Raw genomic sequence first — 20,850 nt, forward strand, 5'->3', positions numbered from 1 at the left:
CCAAGATTGGAATAAAGACTTTCTCGGACCACGCACCCATATCAATGACTTTGCATAAAAAAGCCAGAAGGCCTAGAACTACAAATTGGAGGTTAAATCCTTCTCTGATCACTAATATGACAGACGAACAAAATAACAGAAACAATTAAATACTATTTTAAAGAAAACGAGTCAGAAGATATACTACCTATGACCATATGGGAAGCTCACAAATGCGTGGTCCGAGGGGAGTTTATTGAGCTTATTAGTTTATTAAGCTGGGGGCTGCAAAAAAGAGAGAAGCAGAAAAAGAACTCATGGTTTTAACACAGGCCATAAGAGATATGGAAGCCAAACATAAACAATCTTTAGCGATTGAAGCAGCTACAACTTTACTTGAATTAGGGAAAAAACTACAGTCCATACTGAACCTCAAAGCCCAAAAGATCCTTTTTTCTAGAAAAGGGTTGTTCTATGAAAAGGGTTCTTCTATGAACATGGAGACAAATCAGGTAAATTCCTAGCAAAAGCATTGAAAGAAACCTTATTATCCACGAATATATTGGCCATTAAAACCAGACAAAATCAAATAACTAATGATACCCAAAAGATTGCCCAAAGATTTCAAGAATATTATACAGATCTATAAAACCTATCACCTATACATAAACCCAAAGAACTTACAGGATCAAGAGCAGAAATAATCCACAAATTCCTTACAGATAGCGGCCTCCCCACCTTGAACGATATAGACACACAAGCATTAGAGGAACCGATAACAAAACTAGAAATGATTGAAGCCATTAAATCCCTCAAATCTGGGAAAAGCCCGGGACCAGACGGCCTCACACCACACTATTACAAGACCTTCTCTGAAGATTTGATACCACACCTCCTTAAGACACTGAACTCTCTAAAGAGCCCACATGACATTTCTGAAGACTTTTTGAGAGCATAAAGATCCAACAGATTGTGCCAATTACAGACCGATATCACTACTTAACCTTGATCTGAAAATACACACAAAAATACTAGAAAATCGACTAAGACCATTATTGAATCAACTAATAGGACCTGAACAGGTGGGATTCATGCCTGGCAGAGAGGCCAAAGACAATGTAATTAAAGCCATGAATCTCATACATAAAACTCACACAGATAAACACGAAGGCATGATGAACCGATGCCGAGAAGGCCTTCGACTGAGTGTCGTGGAATTTTTTATTTGCCATATGCTCCCATATCGGACTAAAAACACACATGCTAACTTGGATAAAGGCCTTATACTACAATCCGACAGCCCAAATTAAAATAAATGGAACACTATCTGACAAAGTAAGGATTCAAAATGGGACAAGACAGGGATGCCCATTATCACCCCTATTATTTATTCACACACTGGAACCACTAATTCGCATTATAAATAAACTACCTGACATTCTTGGTTTCAACGTCAAAAACAAAATATACAAATAAATAAACTGATGATTTACTATTTTTCATATCCCAACCACACATCACAATGCCCCATCCATGTAATGTATTTTCCCAATACAGCTACATATCAAACTTCAAAATTAATTATAAAAAATCTGAAGCACTGAATCTGACACTTCACAAATCCACACTAAATAACACAAAAAACAATTGCAAATTCAAATGGGAAACAACATCTCTCACATATCTAGGAGTACAATTAAAGCAGGATTCCGTCCGTGAAAAAAAACATTTTAAAGTCAGCAGTAGGGATGAGCCGAACACCCCCCTGTTCGGTTCGCACCAGAACATGAGAACAGGAAAAAAGTTAGTTCGAACACGCGAACACCGTTAAAGTCTATGGGACACGAACATGAATAATCAAAAGTGCTAATTTTAAAGGCTTATATGCAAGTTATTGTCATAAAAAGTGTTTGGGGACCTGGGTCCTGCCCCAGGGGACATGGATCAATGCAAAAAAAAGTTTTAAAAACGGACGTTTTTTCAGGAGCAGTGATTTTAATAATGCTTAAAGTCAAACAATAAAAGTGTAATATCCCTTTAAATTTCGTAGCTGGGGGGTGTCTATAGTATGCCTGTAAAGGGGTGCATGTTTCCTGTGTTTAGAACAGTCTGACAGCAAAATGACATTTCGAAGGAAAAAACCCATTTAAAACTACTCGCGGCTATTGCATTGCCGACAATACACATAGAAGTTCATTGATAAAAACGGCATGGGAATTCCCCACAGGGGAACCCCAAACCAAAATTTAAAAAAAAAAAATGACGTGGGAGTCCCCCTAAATTCCATATCAGGCCCTTCAGGTCTGGTATGGATATTAAGGGGAACCCTGGCCAAAATTTTTAAAAAAATGACGTGTGGGTTCCCCCAAAAATCCATACCAGACCCTTATCCGAGCACGCAACCTGGCAGGCCGCAGGAAAAGAAGGGGGGACGAGAGTGCGCCCCCCCTCCTGAACCGTACCAGGCCACATGCCCTCAACATTGGAAGGGTGCTTTGGGGTAGCCCCCCAAAACACCTTGCCCCCATGTTGATGAGGACAAGGGCCTCATCCCCACAACCCTGGCCAGTGAATCTGGAAGCCCCCTTTAACAAGGGGACCCCCAGATCCCAGCCCCCCGTGTGAAATGGTAAGGGGGTACTTACCCCTACCATTTCACTAAAAAACTGTCAAAAATGTTAAAAATGGCAAGAGACAGTTTTTGACAATTCCTTTATTTAAATGCTTCTTCTTTCTTCTATCTTTCTTCATCTTCTTCTTCTGGTTCTTCTGGTTCCAGATTCCAGATTCTTCCAGATTCCGATAAGCCCCCCCGCCCGCAGACCCCCACAACCACCGGCCAGGGTTGTGGGGATGAGGCCCTTGTCCTCATCAACATGGGGACAAGGTGTTTTGGGGGGCTACCCCAAAGCACCCTCCCAATGTTGAGGGCATGTGGCCTGGTACGGTTCAGGGGGGGGCCGCACTCTCGTCCCCCCCTCTTTTCCTGCGGCCTGCCAGGTTGCGTGCTCGGATAAGGGTCTGGTATGGATTTTTGGGGGGACCCCACGCCGTTTTTTTTTTTTTTTTTTTGGTGCGGGGTTCCCCTTAAAATCCATACCAGTCCTGAAGGGTCTGGTATGGAATTTAGGGGGAACCCCACGTAATTTTTTTTTTTCAATTTTGGCCGGGGTTCCCCTTAATATCCATACCAGACCTGAAGGGCCTGGTATGGAATTTAGAGGGACTCCCACGTCATTTTTTTTTTTTTTATTTTGGTTCGGGGTTCCCCTGTGGGGAATTCCCATGCCGTTTTTATCAATGAACTTCTATGTGTACTGTCGGCAATGCAATAGCCGCGAGTAGTTTTAAATAGGTTTTTTTCTTCGAAATGTCATTTTGCTGTCAGACTGTTCTAAACACAGGAAACATGCGCCCCTTTACAGGCATACTATAGACACCCCCCAGCTACGAAATTTAAAGGGATATTACACTTTTATTGTTTGACTTAAAGCATTATTAAAATCACTGCTCCTGAAAAAACGGCCTTTTAAAACTTTTTTTTGCATTGATCCATGTCCCCTGGGGCAGGACCCGGGTCCCCAAACACTTTTTATAACAATAACTTGCATATAAGCCTTTAAAATGAGCACTTTTGATTTCTCCCATAGACTTTTAAAGTGTGTTCCGCGGCATTCGAATTTGCCGCGAACACCCCAAATTGTTCGCTGTTCGGCGAACTTGCGAACAGCCAATGTTCGAGTCGAACATGAGTTCGACTCGAACTCGAAGCTCATCCTTAGTAAGCAGCTACAAACACTGTAGCTGCTGACTTTAAGTAAGTACTTACCTGTCCTGGGTGCCCGCGATGTCGGCCGCCCGAGGCCGACCCGTCCCTCGACTCTCAGGTCCCGGCACCGCCATCCCAAGTAAGGGAAACAGGCAGTGGAGCCTTGCGGCTTCACTGCCAGTTTCCTACCGCGCACGGCCCCTTGGTGTTCTGGGAACACACACAGTTCCCAGAAGGCAACGGGGGCACTCACCGAGGAGCAGAAAATGCAGCGGAATAGGAAGAGGCAGATTAGGAAGACTGCCTAGCAACAAGAGTTTAGGTAAGTTTAAAAACATTTTTTTCAAATGTTTTTTTTAATTATTTTTTTAGGATTTTTAATGCAATTTTTTTTTTAGGGTGGCCCACCACTTTTACAAAATATTACCAAAGATTTAGAGAAATGGACATTGAAGCATTTCTCATGGTTTGGTATGGCAGCTATAATTAAAATGTCAATTTTGCCCAAAATATTATACTTCTTCCAAACAGTACCCATACTACTACCTTCAAGCTTCTTTAGATCTCTACATACCCTGTTAAGAAAATTCCTTTGTGCCTCCAAAAAACCTAGAATCAGTCTAAACCTACTTAACATGAATAAACAAAATGGAGGCATGGGTTTTCCTAATTTTAAAAATTATTATCTAGCTACACATCTAACTAGAATCATAGACTGGACCTGCCAAAAAGAGAATAAAGATTGGGTGGGACTGGAAAATAGTATAGGACCTATCCCGATATCACATAACCATGGATACCTTGAAATCTGTGTCCGAAACAATTGAAACAACATCCCCTCATTGGAGCAACACTAAAAAATCTACAAACAATTAATCAGAGACACTCACTCACCTCTTCAATGGGGCCACTAACCCCACTGACAACAAACCCTGACTTCCCCTCAGGAATGGATGGCTCTGTCCATTTGCTTTGCAACAGAGACACACCACTTCTAATAGCACATTGCTTAAAGAATAACAAAATCAAGTCTAAATCAGATTTACACAAAGACTTAGGACAAACACCTCTATACCCCAGGGAATACCAACAAATATATGACTTCATCATGAACACGCAGAGACAAAAACATTTCATTAGACCCTTAACACCCTTCGAAACTATATGTTTTTTGGCTACTACGACCACTAAGAACATCTCCTTAACATATACCTGGTTGCAGTCCAATAATTTACAGGAATCTAACAAACATAAAATTTTCTGGGGCGTGGCTTGGCGCGCAATGTGGACGGCTGCACTGTGACTGAGCTCCGGGATACTGTGAGACCCGGGAGCTGAAAAACACCGTCTACAAGACGAGTATGTCCACACGTTTGAAGAGAGGAACGCATGGACGTACCCTCTGCTCCCTGTCAACTCCCAAAAAGAAAATCTCGCCCGGAAACCTCAGCAAATACAGATACAATGGAGGAGGTCGATCTGCCAAGATGACGCCGACACACAGACTCAGCCAGCATCTGAGGATTCAGTAGCAGGTAACATTGATAAAGACAGACCTCTGACCTATGCTACCATGACAGATATAGCTGCAGACATTAAAAGATCGTTCACCTCAGCTATAACTGACATAAAAACAGAGCTGCTGAGACTCTCTGAACAAATGGCTGTGTCTGAGCGCGCTGGGAGGAGGAGAGACCGAGCACTGTCCAGACTAGACGACATTACCACTGCACACAACCAGCACCTGATTGATATGAACAGACACTTAGAGGATTTAGACAACCGAGGAAGAAGGCACAACATTAGAGTCAGAAGGATTCCAGAGCCTGTCTCCTCGGATCAAATTAAGCCTGCACTGACTTCGATATTCAACAACCTATTAAATCGACCTGAACACTCCCCCATAGAATTTGATAGAGCACACAGAGCTCTCAGGCCCAGAGCACCTGATGATAATCCACCCAGAGATATTGTATGCTGCCTTCCTAATTTTGGCTTGAAGGAAGAAGTGCTACAAAAAGCAGGATCCAACGACCAGATTCTTTTCAATGAGAACACAATTCAACTATTCCAAGATTTATCACCCGTTACATTAAAGAACAGGAGGGCACTGAAACCCCTCCGGGAGGTTCTGAAAGAAAAGAGCATACATTATAGGTGGAAATTCCCTTTTGCACTTCAAGCTGCCTACATGGGTAAACAATATATACTCAAAATCCCTGATGAACTGAACAGATTCCGTGAAAACCTCTAGATCATGCCAGTGGAACTACCATGTTGGTACGTGGAGTTTTTGTTACCCCCTGAAATCACCAACCCACCATCCGGAAATGGAGCAACACTGTCTCATTCACCCTCTCAACAGGGGAAAAACTGCAGAAATATCTACAGAAACAACTATGACTCTCCCTTGTCCTCCAAAAGTGCCAAAAGCCAAAGGCTAAAATAAGTATGTTCTACAAGATCCTCACAATCTTTCAGATATTGTGATGCATATCTGCCCCTCACTTGAAAAAGATTACCGTTTTTCCTCCCGTTCCTCTCCATCATTGAGCTTCCTTTTTTTTTTTTTCTCACCTCATGCCTTTTTGCTTCTCTCATTCCAAGCTCATAAGATCCGCTGATATGTATTTGTGAGCATTAGGAAAGTCACAATGTTTTTTCCATGAACGCCCACTAGAGAGCAGCCTCACACAAATTTGGCTCACACTACAAACTCTCTCTACAGACTTTATTCCTGGATATGAACACGTTTAATGCCTGACAGAATTCCTCCCTTCGAACTGAATACAACAAGAAACCCATATACTATCTGGGGGAGGAGGGAAGAAGGAAAAGAGGGATACATATTAAGTATTCTGACTCCGTAAGCATTCTCATACAGCTATAACGATTATAGTCTATCATTATAATCCTTACGTATCATCATTCACTAAAAGTTACATCTGCTGTTGGAACCCCCCCATTGGGGAAAACATCAGACTTTTAATATAAAACCATAACTAATGCATCTTCATTCACAGGAATTATAGGCCATCAGTCAACAAGGGAGATGAACTGAACTTCCTGAATGTAGATAAGAAATATGTACTAACTTTTCATTCTTTTCTTCCCTTGGTTCTACCTTCCCATTTGTCCCCCTCTTACTATTCATTAAGGTATACACATGTCAAGGTATAAGAATATCGCTAATGTCCATACTTCTACACTCTAGCCTTTCTTGCTACTCAGACATCTGATGTGTGATACACACACTGCTCAATTTATGGCTGCAACTCGCGGTCAGGAGCCTAATCGACTGGAACATCCGTAACAACTCCAGCTAAACAGTGAGTACACAAAATCAACATCACATGTCTGCCAAGTGACAAATCTTTAAATACCTACTGAGGAAACATTCATCGCCTCCAAGTTGGAGGGGACCTATCCACTGGGAAGCTTTTATTACTCAGACCTACCATTATCCCAGCTCTGGAGGAGAAGCTTCCTAGTCGATATACCTATAGCAAGCACACCAGCCAGCAAGCCTTGAAGTCTGAGAGGGCACTATAAGGTTTATAAAGTCTTGAATATTAAGGTACAAACACAGAAACCCTAAACTTTGCAGTGGCTCCCCCAGCTCCAGGGCATAGGACGTATCTAATATGGAGAACTAGAACATGTAGCACCAAATGCCGCTCTAATGTACTGCACACTAACAGAGTGCTTATTGTTGCACTCAGAGATCTGGTTTATAAGGTTATATGGTTCAAAGGTTTTTATTTATTTATTTTTTTCTTATGTTCTATGTGTTTGATTGCTCTCTTCATCCTATGCGGAAATCGCAAACTTTATAGGGGGCGGATGAGATGAACGGAATGTCTTTCTTTTAATTAAAAGTAAATGACTTGCAACACTCTCAATAACTACCAAAGCAAGATATTACTCTCTATTTTCAAATAGACTATAGTTATCATATTTTATATAAGAAATTAGATGGTTTAAGATCTCTTTCTCTTGTTATTAACACAAAATACCCAGGCCTCGCAGTGTCAGGTGAGACAGACCCCGATCCCAACTTTACAACAACTATATATAACAAGCAAACACCACTAATGTGCTTCCCACATACCCCCAGAGTATACATTAGTGCCTAGTTTTCCTAGGGTATTACCTAGCTCCTCACCTCATAGGTGAGATTTGAGCAACCACTCAACTACCCTTATCTAAACCTTTCTACCCCACCCCCCTCTTAACTTATCCTTTCCCCTTTTTCAACCCACCACTTCCCTGGAGTACAATAAAAGACACTAGAACGTCCCTCAAAATAAACATCAGCCTGACAAAACTTACTTGCCTCAACACTTCTCAATAAATAACCTGATAAACTACACCATGGCATACAAATTTCTAGGGAAATCACCAACCCTAATCTCTCACAATGTTAACGGACTGAACATACCCGAAAAGAGAGCGAAACTGCTAAAAGAAGTTAAAAAGGCTCTTCCATCAATAGTGTTTCTACAAGAAAAGCACTTCAAAAGCGAACATGTTCCTAAATTCACAGACAATATTTACACAGAAATGTACCACGCCACTAATCCCTTAGCCAAAACTACAGGAGTCTCAATTTTAATCAACAAAAACTCCCCTTTCAAACTACATCAGCAACTTATAGACCCAGAAGGACGCTATCTTCTCTTAAAGGGCGATTGGGCAGGAGCACCCATCACATTGGCCAATGTGTACTTTCCAAACACAGCCCACATTCCATTCTGCCGTAAGATTACAGATGAATTGAAATGGTTTGCTGAAGGGTGCATTATTCTGGGAGGTGACTTCAACATCCCCCTCTCTCCCCATAAAGACACACCACTGTAACATACAGAACCCTTAGACGTCTCAAATTGCTCTTAAACTCCTTATCATTAGTGGACACATGGAGATTGATACACACTACCGAGAGAGATTACACCTTTTTCTCTTCCCCACACAAACGATATTCTCGGATTGATTTATTCTTTGTTTCACAGAGAGATCTAAGCAACTTGGAAGCAGCAGAAATAGGCATTATCTCCTTCCCAGATCATGCTCCTATGGCTATATCTATGCGACTTGACCCCCCCAAACAATCGACCTTTAACTGGAGACTCAACGCATCACTCCTGACTGACCAAAGGGTGAAAGACGAATTACATGATATCCTGACTGAATACTTCAGGAATAATTTAGATGCAGATACCAATCCCTTGACTAATAGAGAAGCCCATAAAAGCTTCCTGAGAGGACACCTGATGAAATGGGGTTCCAGGAAAAAAAGAGAGAAAGAGAAAGAAATTTCCAAACTGACTTTGCAAATAGCGAGACTGGAATCACTACACAAACAATCCCTCTCAATTTCAATAGAAGAAGAACTGATCCAGTGCAGGAATTCCCTAAAATTAATTCTAGATCTGAAGATCAGAAAAGCACTTTTCTTTAAGAAAAGCATATATTTTGAACATGGGGACAAAAGCGGGAAACTGCTGGCCAAAGCACTCAAAGATATGACACAGACAGGCAAGGTACAAGCCATAAGGGACAAAGATGGAAAACCTAGACACAAACCTACTGACATAGCAGAACTTTTTCGTAAATTTTATTCGAGCTTATACAACCTCCCAGAACAACATAAACCCTCACACCTCTCCTCAACGAAACAAGAAACAATACATCAATTCCTAAAAGACAGCAAAATCCCCTCACTCACCCAAACAGAAACAAATTAGAAGAACCTATATCCAACAATGAACTATTAGCAGCCATTAAGGACCTAAAACAGGGAAAAGCCCAGGCCCAGATGGCTTTACTTCACAATATTACAAAAAATACACACATATACTAACCAAACCCCTTCTATCAGCTTTCAATTACCTGGCAAAACACAACCACAATCACGAATCTTTTCTCATGGCCCACATCGCGGTGATTCCCAAACCTAACAAAGACCATATGGAATGTGCAAGTTACAGACCCATATCTTTACTAAACATAGATTTAAAGCTCCTAGCCAAAATACTAGCCAATAGATTAAAACCCCTTCTATCAAAGATCATAGGACCAGAAAAAGTAGGATTTATGCCAGGTAGAGAGGCACGTGATAACACAACTAAAGCACTTAATTTAATCCATTTCGCCAGAAACTCTGAGACAAAAGGACTCCTTCTCTCCACCGATGCCGAGAAGGCTTTCAATAGGGTCTCCTGGGATTACATAATGACCACCTGCTCCCATATAGGACTTAATGAGAGTATGCTTTCATGGACCTCAGCACTCTATCGGAATCCCCAGGCTAAAATTAAAGTAAATAACATTCTTTCTGACCCAATCAAAATACATAATGGGACACGACAAGGTTGTCCCCTCTCACCCTTTTTCATCATCTCCTTAGAACCATTAATAAGAACAATTAATTTATCTGAAGACATAAGGGGTTTCAGGGTTGGGGGCAGAGAATATAAAATAGCCGCCTACGCGGATGACCTTCTATTATTCCTGACACATCCACATATCTCCATTCCCAATCTTGAAAAACACTTTGAAACTTTCGGATATATCTCTAACTTTAAAGTTAACAAATCAAAGTCAGAAGCATTAAATATTAATCTACCATCAGACCAACTTAAATTGATGAAAGACAACCATAAATATAAGTGGGAACAAAATACCTTGAAGTACCTAGGAATAAACCTAACGATATAGATTCCTTATACCACAATAATTACAAACCCCTCCTCACCACGTTGATCAGAGACCTTCAAAAATGGTCATCCAAAACCTTCTCCTGGTTCGGCAGAGCCTCAACTCTAAAAATGACAATCCTTCCGAGATTGCTCTATCTCTTCAATGCACTTCCCATTAAAATTCCTGAGTCTTTTTTTACCAGCCTCCTCAGAGCACAAAGACGCTTTTTGTGGGCTGATAGAAAACCGAGAATAAAGCTCAATTTACTCTCATTACCCAAACATAAAGGGGGAATAGGCCTCCCGAATTTCAAAAAATACCAACAAGCATCGCACATCACGAGGATAATCGACTGGCACTGCCATAGCTCAAACAAAGATTGGATCCAATTAGAACAATCTTTATTCCGATTCAACCTAATCTTTTATCCATGGTCACTACACTCCAAAACAGATAAGAAACTAAACCACCCCTTAGTGGCAAACACACTCGACATCTGGCAAAAAGTGGCAGGCATCCACAAACTGGCTTCAATACCAGGCCCACTGACACCTGTCACTAAAAATCCCGACTTTATCCCAGGCTTACACATTTGGTGCAGGTGCCCACCGCTCCATGTTTTTTGGGAGGCAGTTATAAAATGGACTAAATTTATAACAGAAACCACGCTTGAATTCACTGCAGCCTCATGTTTGATTAATGTGAACAAACTCACCATAAGTAAATACAAGAAGTCTCTTTCCAGACATCTATTATTAGCCGCCAAAACACTTATCCCCCTTCATTGTAAGACCACACATGTACCCAACATTAAAGACTGGTTAGAAAGAGTAAACTACATTTACAAAATGGAGGAAATCGCCGTCATGAAGAAAGAAAATAGCACAAACTTCAACATTACCTGGCAACCATGGTTGTTATTCTTATATTCCCCTGAATACCACTCTCTTACCAATTAATATACTATATGTAACAAATTGCTGTCTCATTAAACTGTCAACAAGGCAAGTTGTATTATATCTCACCATCACCTAAGCTCTCTTCTAAAGATTGTTAACGAAATCACAAACCTCTCCAACTATCTGATACACTTGCTAAAAGTTGCTTTCCACATATTTTGTAGGGACACTTACCATAATACTCCACACTCATCTCCCCCCCCCCCTCTCCACCTTCATCCCCCACCCCCCCTCCTCCTCCCACCCCTTCACCTCTAACCTCTCCCCTCCCTAACCCTCCCCTTACCTTATCCCCCTCTAAGAATGTCTATACCATATTCATAAACCCCAATTGTTACTCACTCAACTATATGATTATATACCTTCTTTCTACGCTAGATGTTAAATGTATTCCCCTTTTGTTATGGATATATGTTTTCGAATTGTATCCTTTAACCAAATCCTTTACAAAAGACCAATGGCTACAAGCTTGTGTGTTCGCACACAAATGTGCAATCAGTGTAAGATTGCAAGAAACATCATTCAAAATCCTAACAAATTGGTACATCACACCAAAATAAATACCATAAATGGTTTTCAACAATACCTGGTCATTGTTGGCGCTGCAACCGGGAAGAAGGCACTCTATACCACATCTGGTGGGAATGTGACTTGATTAAACCCTTTTGGAACCAAGTAATCAAGATCATAAAACACATTACAGAAACGAAAATGTATTTAGACGCTGCCTGCTGTCTTATAAATATCACCAATTGCACCTTGAGAAAATACAAAAATTCCTTGACTAGATTCTTAATCACAGTAGCAAAAACAGTGATATCAAGACACTGGAGAAGCACCACCGCCCCCACAATCAAGGAATGGCTGGAAGAGATACATCTCCTCAAAGGTATGGAGGAGATCAGGGCAACAACACAAGGGAATACAGAAAATTTCAATAAAATATGGCAGCCGTGGATCATCTTTAAAAAATTCTGATTCTTATGCGACTTTCACCTAGAGATAGACCTTTCAAACATAGAAAAACTGAATGGTTAATTTCTTTTTTCAATTTGATTTATCCTCCTTTTCCTCTCTTTACTTTCATTTCTGATATCATTTACTTCTAAGGGCACCTCTTAGAGGACCACAAACTTATTCCTCTTTTCAAATTAATTAATAGATTTTTCTAGACAAATTTAGAGTATTTCTAAATATTTATCGATGTAACGATTGGCTGATTAGGAAGCCATTCTGTTGGTTTACTAGTAAAATACTCTACCATTGAATTCAATTATACACTGTTGTAATTTCATATGATACTCTTGTACAAATGTTATTCCTAAGCATCAATAAAAGCTAATTGTTTAAAAAAAGATCTAGCTAAACTGGATACAGTGGATATATATATATATGGGCGACACAGTGGCGCAGTGGGTAGCACTCTCGCCTAGCAGTAAGAAGGGTCGCTGGTTCGAATCCTGACCACGACACTACCTGCCTGGAGTTTGCATGTTCTCCCTGTGTCTGCGTGGGTTTCCTCCGGGTACTCCGGTTTCCTCCCACACTCCAAAGACATGCTGGCAGGTTAATTGGATCCTGTCTAAATTGGCCCTAGTATAGGTATGAATGTGAGTTAGGGACCTTAGATTGTAAGCTCCTTGAGGGTATAGGGACTGATGTGAATGTATAATATATATATGTAAAGCGCTGCATAAATTGACGGCGCTATATAAGTACCTGAAATAAAAAAATAAAATATATATGAAATACACTGCAGCTAACTGAATCAACTGCCTGCCTGAAGTAGATTAGAAACAGTGGAGCAGGAATGGTCTGCAGTGAGATCTAGCTAAACTGGATACAGTGGATATATATATATACACACACACACACACATATAGCAGTCTGGCTGTATATATATATATGAAATACACTGCATCTAACTGAATCAACAGCCTGCCTGAAGGAGATTAGAAACAGTACAGCATGAACAGTCTGCAATGAGATCTAGCTAAACTGGATCAACTGCCTGCCTGAAGTAGATTAGAAATAGTACAGCAAGAACGGTCTGCAGTGAGATCTAGCTAACTCAATAAACTGCCTGCTCAAAGTAAATGAAATGACACACTCTCTCTCTCTCCATCTATCTTTCTATAACGCCAGCAACACACTACACAGGGCCGACGTGCAGGCGGCCTTATATAGTGTTAGGTGTGTACTTAACCCCCTGAGCCATAATTGGCCAAAGGCACCCTGCCTTTGGCCAATTATGACTCTGTTTGGTTACGGCGCTGTGATTGGCCAAACCATGTGGGTCATAGTGCATGCTTTGCCAATCATCAGAAAGCAAAGCACTGCAATGACGCAGTGCATTATGGGCCGTGACGCACCGCTCAAATTTTTCGCGAATGGCCCATAATGCTCGATCTTCGTCGAACGATTGAACAGCCGATGTTCAAGTCGAACTCATGTTCGACTCGAACAGTCAGCCCATCCCTACAAATAAATATTTTAAAACTGTGGTGTGCATTTGTATTCAGTCAATACTTTGAAGAACCAACTTTCGCTGCAATTACAGCTGCAAGTATTTTGGGGATGTCTCTAACAGCTTTGCACATCTAGAGAGAGTGAAATTTGCAGTTTACGAGAAGCCATGTGGGGGACACAGCAAACATGTGGAAGTAGGTGCTCTGGTCAGATAAGACCAAAATTGAGCTTTTTGGCCGAAAAGCAAAATGCTGTGTGAAGGAAAACTAACACTGCACATCACCCTGAACACACCATCCCCACTGCGAAACATGGTGGTGGCAGCATCATGTTGTGGGGATGCTTTTCTTCGGTAGGGATAGGGAAGCTGGTCAGAGTTGATGAGAAGATGGATGAAGCCAAATACAGGGCAATATTAGAAGAAAACCTGTTAGAGTCTGCAAAAGATTCTGCCCCAAAGCAACCACCCCCCATGTTGAGGGCATGTAGCCTGGTAAGTTACAGGAGGGGGGGTGCTCGCTCGTTCCCCCCTTTCCTGACCTGTTGGGCTGCATGCTCGGATAAGGGTCTGGTATGGATTTTGGGGGGGAACACCACGTCAATTGTTTTTCATTTTAACGGGAGTTCCCCTTCAAGATCCTCCACACACAAGTTGCTCCGCAAGTCAGATCATCATGATCCAACTTCTGGTGCGACTTCTATTCAAATCAATGGGCTCCCATAGGCAACTATTGATTTTGAATAGAGGCAGAGAAATGCCTGACAAGGGTTAATGCTCTGTATACAGCATTAAGCCGCGTTTAACAGCTTTTATCTATAATTTTTGGCTCTAGCTCTAGCGCTGGAGCCTCAGAACGTGCTGGTCCTGGGTTTTTTTGGAGCTTAAAGACGCAAGGTCACTTAAAGCTCCAAAAAGCCTGTGTGGGTATAAGGCAATTGAATAACATGGAGAGGCATTTTTAAGCTGTAAAAAAGCTCCTAAACGCGGCTGTAAAAACGCCCGTGGGCATGAGGCCTAATATTGCGTACACACAGTCGGATTTTCCGACGGGAAATGTTGGATGTGAGCTTGTTGTCAGAAAGTCCGACCGTGTGTTTGCTCCATTGAACATTTGCTGTCGGACTTTCCGCCAACAAATATTTGATAGCAGGTTCTCAAATTTTCCACCAACAAAACGTTGTTGACGAAAAGTCCGATTGTGTGTACACAAGTCCGTCGCACAAAAGTTCACGCATGCTATGAATCAAGCAGAAGGAGCCGCACTGGCTATTGAACTTCCTTTTTCTCGGCTCGTCGTACGTCTTGTACGTCACTGCGTTTCCACGTTCGTGATTGTTGGCCAACATTTGTGTGACCTTGTGTATGCAAGACAAGTTTGAGCCAACAACCTTCAAACAAAAAATCCACGGTTTTGTTGGCGGAAAGTCCAATGATGTGTACGGGGCATTAGAGTAACGCCTAGGCTCAAAACAGGAATGGGAGGTCAATGACCTCTTAATCATTTCATCCAGGCTGAAACAGGAATAAGTAAATGAGTCAAACCCATGAGGCCTGAATATGAACAAAAACACATAATTGTCGGCCATAAATCAGCTTTATAGGAAAAGGACTCTGTTGACAAGGAGTAAGAAAAAAAAGATTGAGGGCTCAGTCAGAGGGGTATTGTGATCATCCTTCCTCTGTTGGTTGAATTGATTGAGAGCTGGGCCATGACTTAGGATCTCAAGTTGCTTGAGCACTGTTCCTTCATGCTCTGCTATGGGAGAGAAGATTTATCTGGCTATTCCCTATCAGTAGAAGCATGATGCTAAGATGGTGGTTGACATTAACAGATTGAGATCCAGTAAGCATTGCAGGGTTCTGCGGGGGTAGTGGCCTTGTTGTGGTTGTTTTGATGACCAAACTGGATCTTTATTGGGGAACATCCATCTATAATAAATGTAGTGGGCTTTAAGGGTTTAAAGAAGAGGTTTCATAGATTGCCTCTTGACAGTGGCATCACTAGGGTTGGTGTCACCTGCTGTGGTAAGACATGGTGTCCCCCCCCCACTAGCCTGCCACAGTGTTCTGTCCTGCCTCCCTGCTAGCCTGCCACAGTGCTTTGTCCTGCCGCTGAAAGTGACAGCTGAACTGGCACTGAGCAGGCTAGCACATCGACACAGTTCTCCCCCCCTAGCTACAGTAATACTTGATGAAGTCACCCGCCAGGCGGGTGTCACCTGGTGCAGTCCACAACCCCATAGCGATGCCACTCACTGCCTCTTGATGATAGTAGATTGGGCCAGGTCTACAAAATCTGATATTAATAACCCTGGAATAAAATATATATATCTTTTTTTCAAACATAATATTTATTGATTTTTTTTTTTACTAAGCAGTACAACGTAGATTCGACATTGCGTAAGCAAAGGCAAAACTTACAGAAAAGCAATGAGTGGCTATGTAGTCACTAAACATAAGGAATACTTACACTAAATCAGGAACAGAAAGTCAGTGTGGGCTACTCAATATACAGTATCTCATAAAAGCGAGTACAGTAGACTCCTCACATTTTTGTAAATATTTTATTCTATCTTTTCATGTGACAACACTGAAGAAATAACACTTTGCTACAATGTAAAGTAGTGAGTGTACAGCTTGTATAACAGTGTAAATTTGCTGTCCCTATCTTTTGTGAGATACTGTATATGCTGAGCTACTTTATATAAACAGGTAGGAGACAAACTAGAGAACTACAGTGGGGCACTGGAGAAGACTCCTGTGGGGCCAGTGTCCTGAGACTGAAATACAAAGTCTCTTAAGTAACAGTGCAATGGTTGCAGTCAATCATCAAACCAGAAGAAAACACTTATTCAGGTGTGGTGTCTGAGTAACAATCCACTGGTCCCAGGCTCTATGAAACTATCTTCGTTTCCTGAGCTGGAGTGCTAAACAATGCTCATAGCTCACGATTGCTCATAGTACGATTCATCTGGGTCTTCACATCCGAAAAAATTAGGAACCAAGGAGCCCCTCCACTTTCCAAGGATCATTAATCTGGCACTAAACAGTATATGGACTACCCCCGGTCTGGAATCTTCAGGTAAGTCATCCACTCCTATGTTAAGTAGGATGAGCATACTCTTAGGTCTTGTCAGGCACCCTGTGACCTCAGAGATAAGTATAACAAAAAATGGGGTTGTGACCTGTCCACTTACTTTTTTAAGAGTGCACCGACATGCCTCCATCCCAATGGATACAGAAAAAATAAAGGATGAAGGCGGGACTTTGTGTGAGGCATGTTGGTGAGTGTGTCCACATAGAAAAAAATGCTATAGTGAGATGTCTGGGGTGGCTCCTGTACATAGTAATAATATCCACAGAAAATATTGGTAATAATGGTATAAAGTTTAATAACATAGATCCTAAAACCAAATACAATCGTGAATGGACACGTTTTAGGCCACCATGGAGCATATTATAAACAGTATATTTACAGACATAATTCAAATACTGATTGTACAGTTGCAAGAGAGAATACATTATACAGTAAATTAATATTTATATTGTAAAGCGCTGCGTAAACTGTTGGCGCTATATAAATCCTGAATAATAATAATAATATGTGCATCAATAGTTATTAACTCTACATGTTTCTGGCTTGTAACCAATCATCAGGAGTCCGATGCAATTTGGCTGCATTAAAACAATAGGCGTCTGTTAGTATATAAACAGAGGTATGAAGGAGAAAGATAATGGAGATGCAAATTGCTAATATACTCACAAATAATGCATTGGTCAGTAATGACCCATACATTAGAGTGCAACGATGGTCCAATGTGTCTGACACAACTTAACAATTATATTTACACCAAAGCCGTAGATGGTAAACCACTAAAGATCCCGCTACGCGGTGGCCAGCGGCGCCGCAAGCGGGACGTGGAAAGCATGACGCCGATGCGCTAAGGCCAGGGCCCGCCCCCGTCAATGATAGGACAGGTGACGGGTCATGACCTGGGCGCATCGCAACCCCGGGAGATAGACCAGATAGATCCCAGCACCAACTGCATCAAGGGAGTGATTGAATGAGACGTATGGACGGTAATGAAGAATAAAATGTTAATAAGGGAACGAAAATTGGGAAAAAGAAGGAGAAAAAGGAAGAAAAGACTGAACAAGAGATACAAGAGCAAATAATCTCTGCCTTGAATTAAATCAATATTGGCAAAGACAATGACACAATAGACACGAAATCTTGCACTGAGTAAGATCAATATGCAAAAAAGTGTAAAATGTAAACAGCTTTAGCCCTGAATTGAATCAGTGTATTGTCTGACTAAAGGGAAACAACAAAAACAAAAAGGCAAGGACAAAAAACAAAAAACAGCTTTAGCCCTGAATTGAATCAGTATTTGTCTGACTAAAGGAAAACAACTACGACAAAGGTGGGTGCTTTGGCCAATTTGGTGGCCTTGGCCGGCGGTTTCTTGGGGCGCGCTCTCTGCCTCAACCCCGGGGGAGATTTAGTGGACCCAGATCAACGTTGCACTCTAATGTATGGGTCATTATTGACCAATGCATTATTTGTGAGTATATTAGCAATTTACATCTCCATTGTCTTTCTCCTTCATACCTCTGTTTATATACTAACAGACGCCTATTGTTTTAATGCAGCCAAATTGCATCGGACTCCTGATGATTGGTTACAAGCCAAGAAACGCATAGAGTTAATAACTATTGATGCACATATTAATTTACTGTATAATGTATTCTCTCTTGCAACTGTACAATCAGTATTTGAATTATGTCTGTAAATATACTGTTTATAATATGCTCCATGGTGGCCTAAAACGTGTCCATTCACGATTGTATTTGGTTTTAGGATCTATGTTATTAAACTTTATACCATTATTACCAATATTTTCTGTGGATATTATTACTATGTACAGGAGCCACCCCAGACATCTCACTATAGCATTTTTTTTCTATGTGGACGCACTCACCAACATGCCTCACACAAAGTCCCGCCTTCATCCTTTATATTTTCTCAGAGATAAGTGTGAATACCCTATTCTAGAAGCTTGTTAGTTTCAGACACTCCCACAATGTGTGGATCAGGGTACACACTCTTTGACATCCTCTCCAGCATAGGTTATCATCAATATTTGTGAATTCTGCTAATCGTACTGGGGTTATATACCACCTATGAAGTATTTTCTGGGAAATTTCCCAGTAGTTTACACACTTAGCGTACATTGAATTGTACTGTATGACCCTCAACCAGCGTGTATCTGAGAATACAGAACCCAGATCTTGTTCACATTTGATCAGGAAAGGAGATTTCACAAACTCTTTTTTAGATTGAAGGAGGTTGTATAGAATGGAAATACCCTTATCTTTGGGAGAGGTGGAGGTCCAGTAGGACCAGGCTATAGAGGTTACTCCAAGGGAGGGAATCGGATTTCGGCTTAGGTATGTTAAGATTTGCATAAAAAGTATATTGATCCAGGGACAAGATATTATAAGTCTCTCTAATGATGTTGGTGGGGGTCAGTTTGCCACTAATCATTAGGTCCTGAAGGAGGATTGAGCTCAGGGGGGAACTTTGCCTGTGGGGCACATTAGGTATTAAAAATGTAAAGATTTCCAGAGGGATGGGGATGGAAGACTTGGATACAGAGGTAGGAGAAGTTTTATAAGATTCTACAGCAGCGGGTTTTCTTGGGGATAGTACCAGAAAAGGATTGTGCCACAAGAAAAGAATTTAAGTGCCTCTGTGTGGTGAAGTTTTGTTCTATGGATAGCCAATGCTTGGCACCTGATGGGGTGAACTATTGTATTTCTTAGCTGATCTAGTACTACTGCCACATGATAATCCTTCATGTCTAGTAGTCCCATCCCACCCACTTTTTTGTGCCTAATGTTGTAAGGACATCTTGGTTGTTTACCTTGCCATACGTAAGAGCTTAGGGTCTGTTTCATGGCCGTGAAGAAGGAGGGAGGAATGTGGATAGGTAAGGCTTGATAGAAGTATAGCAATTTAGGTAGTATTAGCATTTTGAAGGCTGCAACTCTGCTAGCCCATTATAGATAGGATTTACTCAGCTTAGTCATGTCTTGTTTACATGAGGCTAGCCTCACAATGTATGTTGGTCTGAAAGAGTTTGGAGGAGGTAGATGTAAGGAGATCCATAAGTAGGGCATAGAAGATGTTATCCAGTTAAAGGGGAGAGACTTCTGTAATTGGGACTTAGTTGCTTTGTTGAGACTCACGCTTAGGATATTGGACTTGGATTTGTTGATTTTGTAATAGGATATACGGTTGAATTCTGAGAAAACATCATATAAGGGGGAAGGGAAGAAGCCGGATCTGTAAGAGTTAATATAATGTCATCCACAAATAGAGTTATTTTATACTCTTTTTTTTTTTTTTTAGGATAGATATTCCTGAGATAGAGTAGTGATTTCTTATTTTTTGTGCTAGGGGCTAGGGATGAGCCCAATGTTCGAGTCAAACGTAAGTTCGACTCGAACATTGGGTGTTCGCCTGTTCGCCGAATAGCAAACAATTTGGGGTGTTCGCAGCAAATTCGAAAGCCGCGGAACACCCTTTAAAAGTCTATGGGAGAAATCAAAAGTACTAATTTTAAAGGCTTATATGCATGGTATTGTCATAAAAAGTGTTTGGGGACCTGCGTCCTGCCCCAGGGGACATGTATCAATGCAAAAAAAAGTTTTAAAAAGGCCGTTTTTTTGGAAGCAGTGATTTTAATAATGCTTAAAGTGAAACAATAAAAGTGAAATATTCCTTTAAATTTCATACCAGAGGGGTGTCAATAGTATGCCTGTAAAGTGGCGCATGTTTCCCATGTTTAGAACAGTCCCTGCACAAAATTACATTTCTAAAGGAAAAAAGTCATTTAAAACTACTCGCAGCTATAATGAATTGTCAGTCCCAGCAATACAGATAAAAGAAGTCATTGAAAAAAATG

General features: G+C 41.2%; 1 protein-coding gene across 3 annotated transcripts in view; it reads right to left on the reverse strand.

Moving 5' to 3' along the window:
- The window catches only part of LOC141114281 (NXPE family member 4-like), a 319,509-nt gene that overhangs the window by 165,799 nt on the left and 132,860 nt on the right, over nucleotides 1-20,850 (reverse strand). The window lies entirely within an intron of this gene.

Source organism: Aquarana catesbeiana, linkage group LG12, assembly GCF_042186555.1.
Source record: "Aquarana catesbeiana isolate 2022-GZ linkage group LG12, ASM4218655v1, whole genome shotgun sequence".
In the NCBI taxonomy this organism is placed as follows: domain Eukaryota; kingdom Metazoa; phylum Chordata; class Amphibia; order Anura; family Ranidae; genus Aquarana; species Aquarana catesbeiana.